This window comes from Epinephelus fuscoguttatus, linkage group LG7 (assembly GCF_011397635.1).
Source record: "Epinephelus fuscoguttatus linkage group LG7, E.fuscoguttatus.final_Chr_v1".
NCBI classification, from domain to species: Eukaryota; Metazoa; Chordata; class Actinopteri; order Perciformes; family Serranidae; genus Epinephelus; species Epinephelus fuscoguttatus.
The window spans coordinates 20,663,956-20,686,308 of NC_064758.1; the positions used below are offsets into that span (position 1 = coordinate 20,663,956).

The following is a 22,353-nucleotide window of genomic DNA, read 5'->3' on the forward strand; positions in this document are numbered from 1 at the left end:
TTCCAGCCCCGCGGCCCCTGCTCTCCTCGTCCCCGCTGGCGTGGGGTGAATCTGCACAACCTGCGGCCTCTGTGTGTGGCTCCCCGGACAGCTAACACCGTGGACCCGCCAGCTCCTGCCAAGATTGGGCTGATCGCTAGCGAACAAAACGTTTATCCTGAAGGATTTCCTGACTTCCCGAGGATTGGATTTTCTCTGTGTGACTGAGACGTGGCTGACTGTTGGTGAGTCCAGTGCTTTCACAGAACTTTTACCCGATGGTTGCTGCTATTTTAACTCCCCGCGGACGTCAGGTCGAGGAGGAGGAATAGCGACTATTTACACTATAAATGTAAGCAGCTAGGTAAGATGACGTGTGCCATAAATCGTTTTGTCCTGGAAGCGACCTGGGGCGGACCCGGAGACAGTTTCCTAAAGGTATGGATATACATTATATAGAAATAGCTTATCTTCACACCAATGGTCTCATTTGCTGTTGTAGGTCACGCACAGACATCAGCAGAAACGAGAGAATTTTGCATATCCAGTTAAAAGTTCCTTGTAGCGGCTTTAAGTATCACGTTATCATGATATATTCAAGTGTCATCTTGTAAAATTCTGGTTTTGGCAAGAAAATTAAATAAATGTGTTGAAGGAGAAATTTGTCGATGTTTTAACAGCAACATAAAAAAGGTATTAGAGAGGGTATACATATGTATGTATGTATGCATATACACACACACATATACATACGTATACGTAGCTTATATAATTGTGTATGACTGAATTTGTGCGTCAAAGATAGTGTGATGAAAGGCTGAACAGTTCAATTATTTTTTATAATGAAGATCTCTTTGTTTCCCTGGCACAAAGGGGGGACTAAATAACAACAAAAACAAAATTATCAATAACAACAAAAACAAAAACAGACATCTGTATCGGCTATCGGCCAAATTGTTATTTCAAACATCAATATCAGTCAAGAATTTCAAGAACTACATCTCTAATTACGATAGTACAGATAATTTGTCTTGCATGGACAGATAACGTTTCTTTTTGCTCAAAATTGGCTTCCTTTAAATGGTCATAAGAATATTCATATTTTACCTTGAATGTTCAAAACCAGCTCATTTAAATGTGGCAGATAATTAAAGAGCGACATAAAAGCTAAAAGCTGTGTAAGTTAACAACACTTTCACCTCAGACGTATATTAAATTGAATATGTGCAACATCAAATCAACTGGATTCCTTGATAAACACACTCTGTTACAGCCGGTGATATCACAAAACGTAAAACTGTAAATGGGTATGAGAAGCTTTAAAACTTTAAATGATGTTGCCATATATCGCTCTGTCTTTCAAGGACCACAGGTACAACAATATCTGCTGCTAACGTTTTCATGAGTTGTGAGACTGCAGGCTTTTAACATGATGCTCCTCTCTTTAATGTGCACATCAGGACAAAGCAAGCTAACAGAATAAGCAAAACAAAAAAAAGATGGCCTGAGTTGCTCCACATCCGTGATAAATCACTGCCACTTTTATAGCCTCTAATAAGTTGATGCAAAGCCATTTTTCTTCCTGCCCATCGTTCAAACATTTAAGGCATATTTACAAGGAACTTGTTAAAATATTTAATAATATTTAGTGGCAATTTCGGAGCAGCCTGTCACGGTGAAATTTATTGCCTTTAAGTGTTTAAAAAGGCGATGACATGAATAACAAACTGTCAAAATTTCCTAATTTGCATAGACAGGCTATAACTCCTGATACCTTGCATTAAAAAAAGAGGTTTTTAACAAAACGAGTCATAAAAGAAGCATTCAAAGTGAGTGATGGCAAAGACTCTTCCACAAAGTCGCACCACAGAGACAGCTTCCCCCCACTACAGATGCTTCCGAGATCAAGTCAGCCAATAAAAGGACATATATCCTGCTGCTTTGACTTATTTATCCTGTGTGGATGAGCTCAAGATGGAACATCTCCTATAGGCAAGCTTAATTAATTGTGATAAAAGGGCTAATTCAGAGGCTGCACAAGAAAAGTGAGCCAAACAATAATATTCCCTACAAATCATCTCTGCCCGTCAAATATTTCCTCCATAACTTTCTAATTCAAAGTCCTTCGGACGTGAGGCTTTTGTTAAGGAACTTCATGGAGCCAAACAACCTCCTACACATCTCTGCCATTCTGTTCGCACTCCTGACTAAAATCATCAGATGAAATTGCAGCTGCACAATGTTAAACTCCCTTGTCCTTTGTTTGACTCAACAAGATGGTGGCCATGTCTGGTGCTGCTTCTTCCACCAGATTCAATGGTTTTCATGATAACACTCAGTGACCTGGGCCTGCCCTGGCTGTCCTAGTCAGAAAAGGGCCCCCGTTGACACTGATTGCAAGGCTATGAGTAGTCTCTCCCCTGTGCCCTCTCAGTGCAACTCTAATTAATAGCCAATTCATCTTCTCTGATCTGAGCCAGCACATGGAGTAATATATCGTTAGTTTGGCAAGCGAGCTATTAAAGTGTAATAACCAAGTACCAGCACTCGATTTGGAAGAGTAGCACATACTTAACCATGAAGTGGAAACAATTAATTTATTGGAGAATCTCCTGTAACCAATCATTTACTAGCACTCACACTGTGATGCAAAAGCCATCTCCTGTTGTGTGTGGCACAAGTCAATGACATATTTTGGGCTCAGCGCCTGAAACCTCTTGCACTATGACCAGTTATGTAAGCCTCGTCTAAGCACCACTGTCACACTTGCTGCCTGCATAAAAAACCCTTCAAATGGCCATCTCAAAGGTAGGAAGTTCATTACAAAAAGGACCCTGCCCATTTACAGGTTACCTTACCACATTTACTAAGAATTTCTTCAAGGTGAAATACATTTTTCTCTCAATGCTCTAGATGATCTAATACATTGATGATACCTTTAGTTTTATGAACAAGAGCCAGACTGCTGAGATTAGTTAATAATTATGTTGCAGCACTATAACTTGGTATACTCTTTAAAAAACAAGATCCAAAAGTTAAGGCTCCTTCACCTGAAAGTTGATCTTGACCAATATTCAGTACTTGTCTTTGTACTGTGCCAAGCATCTGAAGTTACAAAAGAAGGAAAAAATGACATGAAAATACTGTTAAAATCTCCACAAGGATAGTGGGGATATTTCTATTACATAAAAATTAAAATCCAAAATGCAAATGTACTTGATTAACGGAGACATTGCAGATAAAAATAAACAACTGGAAATCAAAGTACAACAGAGCAGCGATAGATAGATAGATAGATAGATAGATAGATAGATAGATAGATAGATAGATTAGTTAAGTTAACATGCCATCACTGCCTATCCACCGTTAATTTCTAAAACTTCACCTGTTGCTAAGATCGACAAAATGCCAACAACCGCACCTTTGCATCCTGTACTAAGACTTATTTACCAAGCCCCCTTGGTTGTGAATCATTTTTGGCTGAAACATGACATTTACAAATACACATAGGCTATTTGTTGACAAATGGAATAAGCTGCCTGAATTTTTAAAATACAAATTCTGCCAAGTAACAGGCTTCTCCTGTAATAGTTTATGCATGGCTCAATGCTACACAGAGGATGGGGAGTCCCTTTTCTCTGAACTAGCTAACTAGATAATCAAATAACCCATCTGTCACACATCAATAGTGACACCCAGCTTAGAGCAGTGTTATTTATTTCGAAGCTCTCCTCCTCTATGACGTGCTAATTACTACAACTACTCAGCAGAGAAAAGTCGAACCAGGAAATCAAAAATAAAGAAACAGGAGGAAAGCCCTAAACAGTTGCTTCATGACATCTTTACAAACCAATGGCAAGACCACCAAACCATTTTTATTTGCTTGGAAATCATACTTTTTTGCAGCATTAACGGCTATACAGTTACACACACACACATGACACACATATACAAGAACATATACAATACACAAAGACGTCTAATTGTGGTCCAAAAGTGCAGCCTGAGCATCAACAACAACAATATTGCTTGCTAACAAGGAAACTATCAAAATTGAAATTAATATATTCTACACAGTATGATTCACTCCACCAAATACAACTAATTTTATTTGTCTTATCTCAGACAATTAAGGTGCAAAGTTACTTAGAAAAACAACCCACTGTCTCTGCTTCCTCAATCATGCACCTTAGAACAATAAAGCCTTCCTTCAAACTTTGATAATTGCAAGAAATGAATGAAAATACTAAGACTCACTCTTGTGCTTTTGGCCTGCCTCTAAAGCAAAACCTTTAAAACCCATTATTCTTTTTGCAAGAACTAATGACGTTTTTTGTCTCTTCAGCTTAACACACTAATTGACAGTTTTTTTGGAGGATAGCCCAGATGGAAAAATAAGTACCCCCTTAAAGACCTAACTCCCTTGCTCATTCCCCTAGCTTTAAGTCCCTTATTAATTAAACTTTCACCAAGTCAGGAATTTTTATTAAAAAGATAAAGTCTGCTGTACCGTAAAACAGAACTAGCCTATTGTCTCTGAAGCTAAAATTTTATTTCTATAAATAAAAGAGACTTTTAATACCATCATTTGCAGCAGGGGGACTGGGACTAAAGAATCCACACAGTACAGTAATTAGAGGGAGATTTTCATCCCAACTACACCAAAATTGGTCAGCTTTAACCAACACCCTTTGCTCCAACTGAATAAATACACTAAGACTGTTCATTTTAGCATCATGGGATATTATTTACTGTATGGCAAACAGAGGCTGCATCATCATGCTCAGGAGAGACTGGAGTGTAAATATGTGTTTTGCCAGCGCTGTGTGTCTAGCCATACATCTCAGACATCCTGCCACACTGTTGTTCAGACGGGAAATAAAGCTACAGCCAAATATTGACTACAGTTTTATGATCAGTCACCCACTTGATCAATCAAATCCCTCTTGTGTCATTAACTTTGCAACAATATTTGTCAATCAACATCATAAGACAGGGATTGTGTTGCTCCAATTATAAAAGCAACAGAAAGGACAAGGTATCCCTCCTCCTTTGTGTTGCTTTTATTTAAAAATATCTTGTGCTTATTATTATGTTTTTAAAAAAAGGAGAGAATCACAAATTTACACAAATCCAATGCAGAATAAGATTATTAGAAATGGAAGTTATCAATTTCGTAACTGAAACAATTTAACATTTAAAAGGCAGTTTGACTGGATTAATGATAATGTCCCATCATTCACACAAAAAAAACAGCCAGTGAAACATCTGTCTTTAAGCGTAATCTTCTAAAATCAGAGAAGAAAAATCAAAAAGGATCATAGGTGCTTTGAACTAGTTTCCCTAGCCTACTGGACAGGTAAATGCTCCAATACTGAGCATCAAATTCTGCAAGGCAGAGCTGCTTTAATGCTTCATAGTTCTCTAAATGTATTCAGCTGCTTTTAACCACAAATCTAAAGTGAAAACAGAGAAACTGCCTTGGGGGATCATTGTCAAAGATCTCAGGGGACTATCTCTGGATGTGGGTATCTATATGGAAGGTGGATGAGGTCAACATAACATCTACTCAAGTGCAACCTGTTTTGTGCAGGTTAAAACCATTGTCATGTCAGTCTGTTATGATGCTAAGATGAACGCAACACAGAGGACAGATATATGCAGCGTTAAGGTGCATTAAGTTGCCAGAAAAGTAATGTATCATCCGAGGAGGATCATTATGCCACTACTACAGGCAGTGCTGTACAGCCAGCAAATCACAGCCAATTAAGAACCCTTTAAACTTACAAGTCAAGCATCACTTGTTGTGCTGTCCATAATAGGGTTTTATGGACATGAAGCAGTTCTGATGGCTGTATTGGTCTTGTGATGAATGTTAAACTTTACAGGAAATGTGGCCCGGGTAAGAATGGTGTTGAAAACTAAACAGATCATTTGGTGCTTTCAGTTTTTCGGAGACACAAAGACGGAGAATAAAAGAGGCTTTGGGAGCCGCATGTTTGATCCAATTCTATCATTTCATGAGAATCACACTTTCTACTCTTTCTGAGAGATAAACAATTCAGGCCTGCTCCCCAAATTTTTTGTGTCAGTTTTCTGTTTTCTGCTAACGAGATGTCACTAATATGTACTGGAATGCCGTGTGAATAAACAATTTGATGGGCCACGAAGAACTTAATGATGTATACCAAATGTGGGGGGACAGCTTCTAAGCGCAGATTTTTGTAGACAAACATAGCTGTTGACAACATTTTCCACACAGTTTGCCTTTTCTGTCAGGCTGAAAATCTAAAATTAAGAACAAAATGTTTTCAAGGTACCACAACTACTAACAAATCATGTCTTATTAGCATTTTGCCTCAATCGGTCAAATTGTAAGGACAGATGATGGGAAAAAAACACCATTTAGCAAGAGGGAAATCATAATCAAAAGAAAAACAGAATTCCTGCATGCATGCATTTGGAGAAAACAATTCTGACTGTGTACCTGAGCTCCTTTTAACTAATTAAAATAAAAACATAAATCAAACATTGCATGTTGTCCATTTACATAAATGCAGCCTCCTATTGTGATGTGTATTTTGTTGTATTGTTCCTCTATGCACATAGCAGCTTATTCGAGCTTAATTCGTGCCACTGTGTCTTCCTGTGAGCAGACCCCAGTCATCTTTAAACGGCTCCATTTAAAATGCAATTTGATTATCTGCCAAATTGCTACCAAGTCTTTCCCTCTGCAGCTTGGGGATGGGGGGTAAAAATTTTAATTAGCATTTGTGCATAAAAGAGAGGTCTTTGTTGCATTTTGAACACGGCATCCCAGAATGACCACCACTTTCAAAGAGTCATCACCCAAACGATTTCAAACTAATAGATCCAAAGGGAAAGGAGCAGTCCTGGCACGGAGGGGTGGGGGAATCACAGAGGTCTTCAGTGGCACTGAAAAAAACCCACAGGACATGGCATGTTTAAATAATCCAAAACTTTTCTTTAATCATAGTTTAGAAAATTGGCTGGGACCTTCAGCAGGAGACAGCTGCTCTGCCCCATAGCCATTTAATGAGATTCACTGAGGGTTTCCCTTAAAATATTTACGCTGTCCCATGGCACAGCAATATTGTCCTAGAATGGGGAGATAAGAGCCAAGGAGGTGTGTTGAAGTTCTCCTAATCAATTTGCTAATTACTGGAGCAGCTATAGGAGAGGAGAGAGGAGTCCCTTCTGGCAAGCTGTATTCTAATAAACGCTGAAAAATTTATTTACTCCCTTAGCCAAGAGGAATTCTGAAGTGGGATTACAGCAAAGAGCTGATTGAGACAGAGCTGTGTTGTGGTTGAGGTCGCAGTCAAAGGAGCAAGGAGAGGTCTCGAAACATAAAAGGATCTCTCAGGACCTGCACCTTTGCATCTGCTCAGGGAACGGAGATGGCAGACTCTTACAGACTTGGCACGAAAAGACCTGACTGCTATAGCTACATATCAACAAATATTAATGAGACTTCTGGTTCTTGCATAATAAAACAGGTTATTGTGGAAGTAAACGCATATGTATGCAGTATACACACTGCATAACTAACTCCATAACAAAAAAAAATTATGTATAAAATGTATGTATAGAAATACTGAGATAAGACAAGACAATCAAATTAATACTTAATATCATAGGAGCTATGGGGTGATACCCTACATGGAGCAGAGGCCAGGAGGCCCGGACATTATGCCAGACGTTAGGGTTGTGTGTTTGAAGCCACCCTTGTGCCCTCTGGCACAGGCTGACCCTCCCTCCCAACCTCTGGGACTGAGGGCAACCCTGGACCTGTCATAGCACACAGCCCACATCTTCTTCAGGGTTGAGGGCAAAATCTGCTCCAACTCTTCGATGCCACATTACCTATAACCCCCCTTTCCTCTTCAAGGCCTTCAACCAATAGCATGTCGCCTCGGTCAAACAGGTCAAAGGTCGGCATTAACTGAGAGCTCGAAGGGTATCACCATAAACTAATCTCGAGTCGCTATGGCAGAAGTACAGTGAAGCTTGGAGCAAGTTAGATCTTGGGCATGAAGAGTCTTCTAGTAGCCGATCTGCCACCAGCATAACTATCACAAATCTGCCAGGAAAACTGTATAGGTTGTCATAAATATTGTGTAATCAGATTTAGCAGTGCAGGGACTTGCCATTTTCACTTATGTTGAAACAACTCAGTCTAACAAGTTTTCTTGTAATGGGTTTCGACATGACTCGGGGGTTCGACAACTATGAGCTCCTTGAATTTGTCCCCGCTGCCCTTTGTGGACAAACAACAATCTGTTTGTAGCAGAAGGGAGAAGTTCCAGTTAGGGCCTGTGTCCATACATGATTTTTATTTGGCAGAAACGTGGTGGCAGGTCACTGGGGAGCGCTTAATCCCAGCACTTCGTAAGAAAAAGCGCTCCGAGCCCTTTATCTTAATGATGTGGTACACGTGGGTATGTTTCTATAACAATATTTTGACACTAACGTTAGCTAGGTAGCTAATGTAATGTGACATTGCCTACACAATTAACAACAAGCTTACAACACAAAACTCACCAGCAACATTCAGTGTCCGGCCCATCTGCCTTCACGCTTGTGACAGTTTCTGACTGACATGTTACAGGAGAGGCAGTGATGTCACCAGTGCTTTTCTGTTAAAGAGATTTTCAACTAGAAGTGATCAGAGTGGCTGCACAAAAAAGCCAGAGTGCTCTAATAAAAAATAAACTGGGCACGGTTGTTGTGAACAACTGAAAAAAGACACCTGGCCCTTAAAGTATCTTTACTAATACAGCAGGGTTATATGACAACATAGTGAAAGGTTTCTTTCTTTTTTTCATGTATAATTTATGAATGTTAAGCACACTGCCATACTGCATATAATTTCACCCAAATTAAACTACCTTATCATTGTAAAATATCTGCCCATTTACAAAACTCATATGCTGATTGAATTAATATTGTGTGTTTCACACCATAAAAACTAAGAAGCCATTAAATTATTAAAAACCCTGCTGGTTTTGTTTAACTTTGGGCTATGCCTATTTGGAGAATTTGCACACACTTTTAATCAGATAATAACAATGACACTCCCTCATGACACTTCTTTTGTGTTTTCGCCCTGATGCTAAACACGACTACAAAAAAAGGGAAAACAAAAACACGAACTTATTAGTATTTACAGTCCATTTCCATGTTACTGTATTCATTTCTCCAATAAACTTGTTTCCCTAACTCCCACAGTCTCTTCAGCGGTCCCTACAGTGTAACTGAGCACATGGATCAGAGCACAATCCCACTGAGAATTGAGGCAAAAACAAAAACACAAAAAAAAAAAAAAAAAAAAAAAAAACTTGCTGTGACATTTTGTTCCCTCTCACCTCAACGCATGCCAGTCACAATGGACCGGTGTGTGGGGGATCTGTGTTCAGATCACCATGGTGATGGCTCTCTGCCTCCCAAGGCTCCCTGGAGGGGGTGGAGGGGTGGTGTTGGTGGGGGGGAGGGGGCAGTAATGGAGTAGGTTGCCAACCAAAACGCAGACAGATGAGGAGAATGGTACAGAAGAGATGCTCCTGAAAACATCTTCAATGTGTAACAAGGCAACGTTTTCAGACCAGTCAGAGTGAAGTCCACCACCAGCGCAGCCTCCAGACTCACTAAACAGTAGAACACAACAACTGACACCACCTCAGCAATCAAGACAGGCTGACATGTTTCACTTCCTAACCTTTAAAAGGGCAAAAATAGAACAAAACGGTGCAGGTTCACGAGCAAAGGTCTGAGAACATCTGTCTCTGGGTAAATCATCCCTACATGACAGAAAGACACAGAGATGGCATTACATTGAGCAAGACAAAAGGGCACCCCCCACTCTATACCATCAGCTCTAATTTCATTTACTTATTTGACTGTTGTCCCCCTCTTAGACAATTAAGCCAACATATTCCTAAGAGGACCCACAGGGTCATCATCAAGAATTACATGTACCAACAGTATAAACCTGAGACCATTCCAAGGATCGAGTTTCTTTCCAAAGGTAAATATCGTCCCAAAATTTTAAAAACTCTGTCCAGGGTTTCTGCACATTTTTACCAAAGAATTTTCAAAACTCTCAACTAAAATTGCATACTATTTTACCAGATTTCCATGATTTTATTTAAGTAGTTTAAAATGGGTACGTCTATATAGTAATACAGCCGTACATTACTACATAGGCACTTTGTAGCATTCCAGCCGCCCACTAGCCGCATATACTAATAGTCCAGACCAGTACAATGTCAAGGCTCTGCCCCTTTTTGGGGGATAGAAAACCAAAGATCCTGTAGACAAGTTTGAAGTTTGTATCATTTATTTCTTGTTGAACAAATGTTTGTTTTATAAATATTACTAATAACTATTTTGCCAGCTTGCCTGAACCTGAGTGTTTGGGATACTTTCATAAATGAAAGTTGATCAGTGTAATGTCCCATCAGTCTTTCCATCCAAGTGGATCAATAACTCAATACAGTGGCTGGATATTGCTAGTGCGGACATCTGTACATATTTGACTGAATCACGGGGTATCATTAGGCTAAGTGTTGTCTGTAATTAAGCAACCTATTAAAAGCCAACTTTCTGATCTAGGCTGAGATCATCTAGGCTTAGTTTGAGTCAAACAGTACAGTTATACATGAGCGAATCCAGGCGAGTAACCATGGCCTGCCGAGGTGATGTTTGTGCTGAATATGGGCAGTGCCAGATGTGACAATGGTATTTGTTAGCTAGTGTGCTAGCAACAAATGAATGTCAGTTAGCTTACCAATAAATACAGTGAAATATGTCATATTCGTACATTGTCTATTTTCTGACTTTGCATGCCTGTTCCCCAAGTTATTGCGAGACAGGCAGCATCACTCCTGGGGCAGTTTGAATTATTCATGGCCAATATTATACGATGTCAGCTGGTACGACACAGCAACACGGACCATGGTACTGCAGCAGCCTCCCACTTGGGCTAGTTAGTTATCTGTCAGTGGTAACTGTCACCAGCATCATTTAGCAATTCGCCACATTAACAGTGAATATTCATGTATCTTAATGTGCCTCAAGTCTCAGATTTTCTACATTTTTCTGTTTCTCTCCTTTGACTGAGTCTTTCTGAACCCAGAAGGGATTCGTCATTGGCGATGAAACGATCTGGTCTTGTCAATGTGCATTACATGATACTAGCAAGGATTCATCAGTGGCATAGCGTCGCACTAGACTTTAAATTAGCAATGTATTTTGTGTAACTATAGACATGTTTTGGGATATTCTAAAAAATACAAAAATAATGTATATTCAAAACTTAGTCATGTTAATTGCAGACCATTTCCAAGCTTGGAAAATATGTCTTATATTTGAACAACCAAAATGTCTGCGGGAAAATAAAGATTTTCTGGTAACATGCTAACATGGCTTCAAGACAACTTTTCCAGCAGGTGAAAACATTTGAGTGATAATGTGTCACCCCTCTAAAGAGTAATGTTTATACTGAAAATGCAAATAGAAAGTTCTGTTTGCTAAAATTATCTTATTCTAATCATTTTCATTGCAACAAATGGACCACATTCATTATTGTCCCAGGTTTAATATTGTTTTGTGTGGGAGGAAATCATTTGAAAAATCATTTTGATCATGTGATACTAAAGCTGATTGAACTAGAATCCTTAAAGCCGCCATAAAGGGTAACCAGTGGCACATATTTGTCATTAAGAAATTCTGGCATAATATACAGGAGTAAGAGGAAAAAAATCAATCACCCTAGGAATCACACTTCTTATCGTGTGCAATTCTGAGTCGAATCCAGATTCCAAAATCTAATTTTTGCACACTAATAACAACATTACATTGTGTATGTGTTCTACAACATTATGCTGAAAACAACTAATGCTATGGAGTGTTAATCGCTGCAGATATCCGACCACACTCGCATATACTGTAACTTATGTCTTTGAGAATACCAAATTAACATATGGTTGGAGTGCTTGAGCCTTGCTACAATGTGCCTTCACATGTGCACTTCAATCAGTCCAATGTGCCTACCCTGTACAAACCAGCACAAGCTGCATTTTGGTTTGGTGCCATAACTGTTACAGTAGGAATTGTGGCCAACAAGCCACGTACAGTTAAATTATATATAACTGCATGACTGAATCATTTTATCCCTAGTCAAGTTAGGGGGCACTACACCGGATGTAGCTGGCTCGGCCAGCAGAAGTCTCTAATACACCTGCTCTATGGGCCACACAGTGCGGAAGCAGTGCCGATTATTCTACTATATCTATACACAGCAGTTGAACATTTTTTAATTCATGCTCGACTGAGCAACTTTGATCGGAACTGGTCTTGACAATAGCTTTTTTCACCATGTAGAAATTGATAAATAGTCACAGAAGACATGCAACGTCAGATTTATTATTATGGATTTATTTTTACGAAGTCTTCATAAGGACACTACAGTTCAAGGCTGAACTGTAGTGGAATGGCACTAGGGTTAGCTACTGGGCAATAAAAGTTACCACACATCTCAGTTGGAAAAGCTCTGCTTCAGACATACACATTTTATTTTCAGATAACCTTACATTAGACATTGCATTTATGTTTCACTTACCTGATTGGACAACTGTATGAGAAATTCTACTTGCCCACAGTTTTATTTGCCCTGGGCAAGTGTTAATGTCAAGCACTAACAATTTTTGACAAAAAGAGATAGCCAGGTTATATTGTGGTTTATCTTGATACAATCTCATGACGGCATTTTTTATTTTTTTTTTGCCATTTCGCCATTTGAGAAAATCAATATATCATTACATCCCAAACCAAGCCCTTTTCATATTGCAATTCATTAGACTAAAAACGTGTGTTAAGTTTAGCACACAGTGCACTGGAGTAAGAGCCAGAAAGGAAAGGGCAAATTTCCTAGCTGAATCGGAAATCAATTTTGACATCGAGAGTCAATTTTGATATCAAGAAGCGATTCATTAAAACTGTAACACTATGAATAAGAATTTTGAAATACCCAAAAACTCCCACCCCTAAAATAGAAGAGTTAAGGCATTCTTGAGCAGTTATATTGAGGAGTTAATTATGCTAAGGAAAATAAATTATTTTAAGTTTTTTTACAGATAGTTTTATATACTGGCAGAACTTCCATACATTGGTAGTAGCGACAGGACTGAAGTACGCAAAAATCTGACTCTCTAAAGTGAATTCCACATTCAACAATGGTGTGCAGTTTACATTCAAGTATCAGAAGAACTTACACTGATGTGCAAGTTTTGAAACAGGGCTTAAAATTGACCCCTTATAAAACAATGTGACAGCTAAAAACCCTCTCTGTACAAATTACTCGAAGTACAAAAATCACCTTCTGCTGTGGTTTCATTGCGGACTAAGATTAATGTGTTGGACATGTTTTGCATCTAACTTGATTAATGAACAGGAATACTATAGTATTACTAAACCTGTAGAATGCATAAGGTGATACAACACTGGACTGTAAGCTTAGTATAGTATATAAATACATACTGCATTGGATTTCCATTAAAGGAACATGGTTGAACAACCACTACAAGTGGCTGGCAATTTGTCAAATGAGTTAATTGGTCACCAGTTCATCCAATTCATCTTAATGCTTGTTTTTGGACCACACCCAAAGAACAGTGAATTAAGCATGTACTGCAGCCAAGTTACTTTGAGTACAAGACTGAATCCCTTGTGCTGAATGGTGCCAAAGTCAAAACTGTCCTATTTCGATTTTTAATCAAGCTTTGTATTCCTCACCTGTCAATGCTTGTTCAGCTCTGCTTCTTAATTATTACAGCCTTCTCTAAGTCTTGCAGCAAATACGGCTGTTTTTAGTCTGATGCAGAACTGTTTACTCACTAAATGCCAGGTGGTGCAGGCACTGAAAAGCTACAGGCTGGGGGAAAGGACCTAACCTTTATACAGTGTCTAAACGTCCTCACTTTCTCCTTGAACATCTATCCTTAACTGTGCTCCTCTGGTCCCCTCCCTGTCCCAAAGTGGCCAGCTGGGAACGGTGCGCATGTGCTGACGTCCCTACTAACCTTGGCCAGTGTAAGGATTACCGTGCATTTACACTCAATGCTCCTTCTTTCCTTAAGACTTATTAAGAATGATAATGAGCTCGGAAAGGGGCAGCATGTCCCTTTCTCAACTCCGCAAAAGCTCTTCTCTGTCTTTTTCACTGTTCACTTGTCTTATTCCTCTCTCTGTTCTTCCTCTCCACCTTTTCTGCAGCCTCTCTCTCTGCCCCAGTCCATGCCTCTCTCTCTTTCTCCATCGTATTGAAAGGACCCAGGACAAATTACCAAAAAGGCCATTTTCATCTATGAACTGCAGGATTTAATCGATACTTATTTCATGCCTTCAAAATCAACCCTATATTACTGTTGTCTGTGTGATTTGTTTATTTTGCTCTGGAATATTCCTTCAGTGGAAGGGGGGAAATGCACGGGATGCAATTCACCTTGAACCTCCATTATATTGGATTTCTCTACTGGCTGATCAAGCATGCAAAAAGGACATTTCCTTAGCACTAAAATAAAAACAATAATGATGATTAAAAAAACATGTGTGCCATTTGTGCTGGTATAACAGTGCGTGTTGAAGGCAGTATATTTTTACAAGGCAAAACACTATGGTTGCGGTAGTGTGAATTTGTATACAAAATCATTACACTGAGGGCAATTGATAAAGCTTATGTGCTGGGAAACAAAAGTAATGGCTCCTGAAGCCTGTCAAATGCCGCCTGGGATTACTGACGCTTATTTGACATCAAAGACCTGAGGTCCACAGCCAAGGTCAAACAGAAAAGGAATACACATGGGTTTAATTCTACACACCCCTTGACAGATGCAGATGGGTACTTATGAGACATGAGGCATTTCACTGACTGATAGGGCTGCAGGAAATAAGAATGTTGGAGGCATCGCACACTGATTAACCAATGAGATTCTCAAATAGTCGAATGAACCAGGAGCACAGCACTACAGGCAACAATTCAAGTGCCATTTTAGAGAGAGAGAGAGAAAGAGAGAGACCCAATCAAAAGGCCTAGAGGACCACATCCATAAACACTGAACTAAACACACAAACCAAGTTGCAATTAAAACAGCACAAATGGACAATAAGCATCTCTGCTTTCTCAGCTCGGAATATTTGCCCAGCGCTACTTTAACCTGTGGTGACGATGAAAAATTATGAAAGAAGGAAGGCAGAGAGCGAGCAAAAGAGAGATAGAGAAAGAAGGGCAGTATGTTTGACAGATGGATATTGCACTGTCTCATCAATGCCGAAGAGAGATGAGAACCTGTACCACCAGCCTGACAGTGAAGGCTGGCTGGTGTCCAGCTAGAGATGGACCTTCGGACAGCAGACACATGCCGTCACATTCCAGAGTTACACTGGGGGAGCACACAGGATGAAGAGCTGGAAACTGCTTCAACTGATCACTTTACAGCCCTATTTGGACAGGCTGTATGAAAGTGCATTTACAATACCACTGCAGTGCACTGAGGTGAACTATTGTACCCTGTAGTGTCACCTGCTGTTGGTTATTATTTTTGGTGACCTCATAAAATAAGAGACACCACTGAAGTAAACGTATCTTTAGTCTGGCAAAAACTTGCTATTCAAATCACACAAAATGCAAGCTGATTTCATGTCTAAACATGTGTTTTTAAGCTTGCCTGTTTAAGTGTCAAGTGTGTGCTTGCTTTGCATGCATGAATACATCTGCAACAGTTAGGCTGCACAGCTGCTGCATTATGAGGGTATTATGGAAAATACCTCAAAAGCACACACTGTGCGCATAATGCATCTTTTTACAGTATAAATTTATTTAATCTACAACTGATTTGTGAGACAAAAAAATCAAAGCACTGAAAAGGGACATCAAAAATGTAAAATTGAAAAAGAACTTTCATGTTTACCTTGTGTTGTACTAGCAGTGGCATTTTTAATATAGAAGATGGCTTTCCATGAATGATCTGTTTAACCAAAGACAGGAGAGAGAGAAAAAAAAGGGATAATTAATTACTTTTGTGAGCTATTGCACGGGAGAGACAATAAACCTGCCTGGTCGCCATGGATATGACATATTTGCTCTGAAAACAACACAATAATTAGCAAAGGAGAAAGATCCGGCGAGAATATGAGAACTCCCGGTTTAAAGTGCCAGTGATCTATTCCTGTCCTTATCTTCATCCCTGAGAATAATAACAAACACAGTGGCAAGCGCACAGCACACACATTTATATATTCACGAGAGAACTAACAGTGACCCTTTACAAAAGCGTGTTAAATTAAATCTCACATCAAAGTGGCGTTTTGTAGAGATCACAACTAACCAAGCACACAGGATCCGTGCAGTGTTTTAAACAGATTGTTTGTTCAACAGTAGGTGGAAGTCAGAAAAACCTGCCTTACAGCCACTAAGAGCAGGAACAGCAGAAAAATCTTATTTACCATAGCAAATAAGGTGTGTGTGCATATGCGAGTGTGTCTGTGGGTGAGTCACTGTGGTGTCAGAGAGGTGCATAACCTGTCAACAGTTGACAAATTTTGGGCAACTGATCAGGTTTTCAGAACGTTTTAATAATGGTGTGTTATTTATGATGGTGTTTTATTTATGCTTTTTTTTTGCACAATAGCTTGTTGAAGTACAATAATTAGTATAGAAATATTGATGAAGTCATGCATTTAGCAGGTCACACTTTTGTCTACTATCTGACACCACAGCCCCAATTAACCCAGCACACATGCACGAAAAGGACAAATATATTTTCATTTACAGACAATCTTCAACAGCACAACTTCCGCATTTCAAGCTTTGAATATTGATTGCATTTATAGTAGTTCCTCTATTTACGGTAAATGATACTGTATGACGGCTACTACCTGTTTAGGGGCAACCAGAGGAGTTTCACTAAGTTTTTCTCGGCTAAAACCGGCGCTTTCGGCGCTGAAGTCGCACCCAAAAGTCGTTCACTTGTTTCGCTTTTGGAGAATCGCTGCAGACAGTAATAACCCACACTAATGTAGGTTTCAGCTGATGAATAAATAATAAAATACCTCGCATCGGTGCTGTTTTCTGTCTCTTGTATGCTTTATATTTTGGGAATGGGAGTAATTGAGCTCGCCTTGACTTAAAGCACAGACTGAGGGAAAAAGTTATCTGTCTCAACTTTGCAAGGGGGCTGGCGTTTGGTCGCCTGCAGTTTTCATCCGGTCTCTGACGGCTTTTGTGTGAATTAACAAAGTTTTAGGAAAGGCTGGTCCTCTCGCCGGTATTTTCAAAGGCAAAACAGGCTCACTAACAGACTGTATGAGTCGCTCCAGACCTGCTACTGCTGTCGGCGCTGCTGTCGCTGCATCGAGGCTGGGAGTTGCACCGTGTTTACCGACAAGTCCTCACGCCAAGTCCTCTATCCCTTACTGACATTTCTTAACTGTTTAAAAACTGCTTAACAATGCTGGTTTCCGGTGTCACTGCTGCAGCGAGGGACACTTTTGCTGTCGCTTTCTGCAGAGGATGATGTGTTTGGAAATGAAATCAGCATGTACAGTAGTTGAGAGGAAAAGGAAAAACTCTTACCTGAGGTACTTCGCTGTCTTTCGCTGACTTCCAACTAAAGGGACGTGTGTGTTTACGGTGGGTAGCGCGAGAGCTTTTATTAATGAAGTTGCCACATTTTTTTTCAGTTTTTCGGGTTTTATTGTAGCATTTTCTAATTTCTTACAGGGCGAGTCGCCCGGAAGATCTGCCCTGGAGACCTGCTCCAAGTGGGAAGAGGAGTCCTTAATTGAATTTCTCGACTGGCAGGTGTTGCTCAGAAAACCTGGACTGGAGTTTATTGGTCCTCTCCATCTAAACTGACAGCTTGTCAAAACAGTTTACTATTTAACTATCTTTTACTTTGGAGATGTTTCTAATTAATTAAGCTACGAAAAGCAAGAGTGTTTTAATTTAACAGCATTCATCACTTGCTTACTAGTGTTAAGTACCTTATCTAGAAGAGTGTGCCATTTTAATTAATTAAAACACCCATATTGTCCCTGTCTGCACAGGTATAGCAGTGGTGACAGGTGTGGGCACCTGTCTGCCAGCAACAAAATGTCACGCAGCAGCATTAACTGATTTTTCAGCATGGATGGACAAACACTAATGCCTTCCGCTATCAAGTTGTTGTAGCTAGCATGTTAGCTTACAAAACGCCGAAGCTAACTAGCTAACAGTACTTACATTTAGTTAGCATTCGGTATCCAAATTGCTTCCTCACTCTGGCCTCCTGCTGTTTGTAACGTAAGTCTTTTATTTCCCGACGGTCTGCTCTGTTTTGGTTCGCAAACTCCATAAAATAACATCTGTGTCTTTGGCTATAAGTTTCTGCTCTTCCCGTTAACTTTACGCCACCTAGCTGACAGACACGGCTGCCCACGAGCGAAGCCCCGCCCCTTTCGTAGTTAGCCTCTGCTCCACGTGCCCCTTGTTTTTTTCCTGAATTTTAATGGCGTTTTCTCAAATCATCATCGTCATTATTTGTCTTTCTAAAATGCTAAAACATGATCAATTGATATCTGTTACTATGGTGGATCAAAAAACGAAAAAAGAGTTGTAGTTTTAGAGAATCAGAATTAGCCTGTGATTTTATTTTGATTTGTTCAAATTATGTTGGACTCAGACTTTACTCATCAGTAGATATACAATTGCAGGTTAGTTTGGGGACCGTGACATGTTTTGACTTTGTTGGTCAGGATAACCAAAAGGCTAACATGTATGCAGAGACACATAGTGCTTTTCTGGTTTAGTTTAGTTATGAAGAGTGCTCCAGGGATGATGTTTTTCCGTAGGCCAATGTGGAAGTTAGCATTGCCCTGGTTTCCTCGTCACGCCTATGGGATCTTTCCATTACATTTTGAATTACTCTCTGTAGCAAATAAAAGTTTATACAAACACGTTTTGATTAGCAAAATAATCTTCACAAATTCAGACCACATTTATGATTTTTGAAGCCTAAATACGATTGCCAGAGGTAAAAAGCTAATTTTAGGCTGTAAACGAACTACACCATGGTCGCATGTCTGAACATCACCACCATGAGGCTCATATTTGGCCTTTTTTTTTTGGAACCAGAAGTGACCATATTTGGACAAGAGGGGAAAGCTGTGAATAAGCGAAGGGTGGATCTGACTCGTAGTCTGTAACATCACCTTGCAGACAGCCAAGTCAGGTCAGTCAAGTGGCTCTGCCCTTAAATATGCGTAACTATAAGCCTTAATAAAATGTAAACAGGTGAGTTACATAAAAATATAAACAAAAAGTTATATAAAAAGTTGTCGTAAACAGAAAAATTAGCCACAGAGTCCAAAACTATTTTTTGTACCAGGCCGTGTGTATTTCTGCTGTAGAGTCGGGCATTTTAAATTGGCGTCTATGGGTACTGATGTGCTTATGGAGCCAGCCTCAAGTGGCCATTCGATGAACTGCCATTTTTGGCACTTCCACATTGGCTTTATTTTTCAGCCCAAGAGGTTGCCATTTGAACAATACCAATAACATTAAAATTTTGGGGTTACCGTAACTTTCTTATAACAAACATGACTGGGGTGGTTTCCACCCCTTGTGGGCAGCAGAAAGAGCTGTCAATACCACACTAGTCTTGTGTAGCCAGACCTATCTCCTCAGTGCTAGAGAAAATTCTGAAAGCACCCATTATCATTCTGGCAAAGGAGAAAAAAACTGTTCTGGGTTGTTTGTATTTCTCTAAACCAATCACAATCATCCTGGGTGGTGTTGAGCCCAGGATGCAGTGACGTACCCTTGCAAAATGGTAGCATGGATAGTGGAAGGAGAGGAGAATGCCAGCTGAAATGGCCACAAATAGCAGGCTTATACCCAAAGTCTACATCCTGTGAGTCAGACAAACTCCACACTGACATATTTTCAACTAATATGGAGAACATGTTAGCAAACAGTTGCCTATTTACACTCTCAGAAGACACAGAACAACATTAGTGTTAATTTATAGTCATATTTCTGGACAAGTGATTAATCTAGTCTGTCCTTTTAGCTCTGTTTTGGTCTTCACCAAATTCGGAGGGAAATAGGCTGTTTAGCAGCGAAAATGCTACTATGATTATGATTATGATTATGAGTATGTGGCTTCTTCACTACAAGTAACCCTTTCACAGTACACACAGTCATTTGATCCATTGTTTATGTAAAAATAATAATTAGTGCAGCTTTAAAGTTAGGGTCAGGTCCAGCCACTGTTTGACTGAGATTAACTAGCCATTAATCACTTGTTGTTAAAACGATTATTTTAGTGACATAATTGATATTTATGCAAACTATCAAACTATATATACTATATAACTTTCAAACTATAAATTGAAACATGTTGTCCTGTATAATTTCACAAGGATTGCACTTATGTATGTGCGTAAGTTTCACAACCACTCAACCACTATTTACAGTGAGTCCACTTTAAGTTTCCCTTCCCATTGGCAAAACACTAATGTCACCTCGTCTCTTTGTTTTCCTTCTCCCTCACCTTTCCTACCACCTACCATACATCAATAATTTACTGTAAAATATTCTGAGCATGAGACTCCTTGAAGGTATTCCAGGAGCAAAGCCCATAGGAACAGTGGGGCTGTGATAATGTATTTTAAACTTGAACTTTCCTTATCTAAATTCTGCAGTCTTGTGAACTATCGACAAACAGATTATTGCCAATTAGCAGTTTTGTGATGTGTCCTGTTGTACATAATAAAGAATCGAGGGGGATCGATAGCAAAGTCAACTAACAAGGTAGATAGTGCTTTAATCTTTACCTTCCTTGTACGGTTTAGGATTCAGGGATTGTGACCTACTGCTTGGTATCCCTCCAGTACATTTAGGATGTTTGTTAATTGATTTGTCATATCATAATTACATCATCTCATCCTCATTTGAGCCCCAAAAGTTGGCCAATTCACAGAAATTCAAGGTTAGGCTGAATAATTTCACACAAGAACTATACCTCATGCTTTTTTAAGGGGGATTAAAGGTTTTCAGCAGCATTTTGACTTTTCTCTATGAATGGATAGCCTTTAACACCTGCCACTATTAGATTTGAATAAATTCAGCTTAAAAAATCTGTTTAATAAATATTGTAGGGCTTGTTCACAGTTCAGACCCATCTCTTATTATCTGTGGTACTGTGTTGTTACAGAGTGTACATATTCAGTGCCTCACAGCCAATGTCTTCCACCAGTTCTCCTACAACTTCCAACACTGACATGATGACTCACTCAGAAACATTAATGCTCTGTATATAGTTAAGAATGTCAGTGGTAAATTTAGGAAACGCATATGAAGCATAAATCTACGTGTCACTGTATATGTTTTATGCCCAGTACCCTGGAATGTGTTATATATACTATGTTCTTAAGCAAACCCCCCACGGTCACTGCAGAGGTCCAAGCATCCCATCCATCAGTGGGTTCCTCCTGATGTTGCAATACTGTGATACAGAATAATAAAGAAGTAAGAAAGACCAGAAAATCAATAGATTATTCTGCAGATCACTTGATTCAGTAATGATCCAGTCCATTTATCGCCAGCCGTTGATTCATAAGGCCTGCTCTCAAGGGCGTACCCACCCCACCTCTGCCCTGCTGACTCCTTTGCCATTGGTACTACTAATTATAAAACATTAAAAGCTAATCACATGGCAGTCCAAGGTTAGAAAAGACATGCAGTTTGGTTAAACTAGAGGGTTCATTTCATCCTGAGAGAACGCACATAGCTTTGATTCACCGGTAGAGTCAGATTTATAAAGACGTTTATAATTATAAGAGGTATATTTATGTCAAATGGATATAACAAAAATATACTTGATAAAACGTGAGAGAGTGAATACAAATAGCAACACATTATATTGGCTCTGTTGCCTAAATGAACACTTTTTTCAGGGGAAATATATCTTTACATGTACATATATGTTTTTTGGGGGAAGATGTTGAATCAAACTAGATGATTAATATCAATTTTAGTACAGATAAGACTAGAAAAGGAGGACTAGTAGCCTAATTCCCAGAGGCGGAAGAGGTATTTCAGATCTTTTACATACTGAAGGAGCAATGTGTAGGATTAAGTGGCATCTGGTGGTGAGGACTACAGATTGCAACCGACTGAAACTTCTCCCATGTGCCAAGTGTGAACTCCTGGTTAGGATTCCTTTACTGTTTATTGTTTAGGAGGTCTTTACCAGCAGCTGAATTATCCACAGAGGTTTCATGCTCGCCAAAACAAATGGACCAGGTGATTAA

At 39.5% G+C, this 22,353-nt stretch overlaps 1 long non-coding RNA gene across 1 annotated transcript; it reads right to left on the reverse strand.

Moving 5' to 3' along the window:
- Positions 1-6,809: 6,809 nt before the first annotated feature.
- On the reverse strand, positions 6,810-18,271 carry LOC125891324 (uncharacterized). The gene is made up of 3 exons (XR_007449623.1): positions 17,633-18,271; positions 15,969-16,025; positions 6,810-6,915 (listed from the first exon to the last, which is right to left on the reverse strand). It is a non-coding gene; the product is annotated as an uncharacterized LOC125891324 (long non-coding RNA).
- Positions 18,272-22,353: the final 4,082 nt, after the last annotated feature.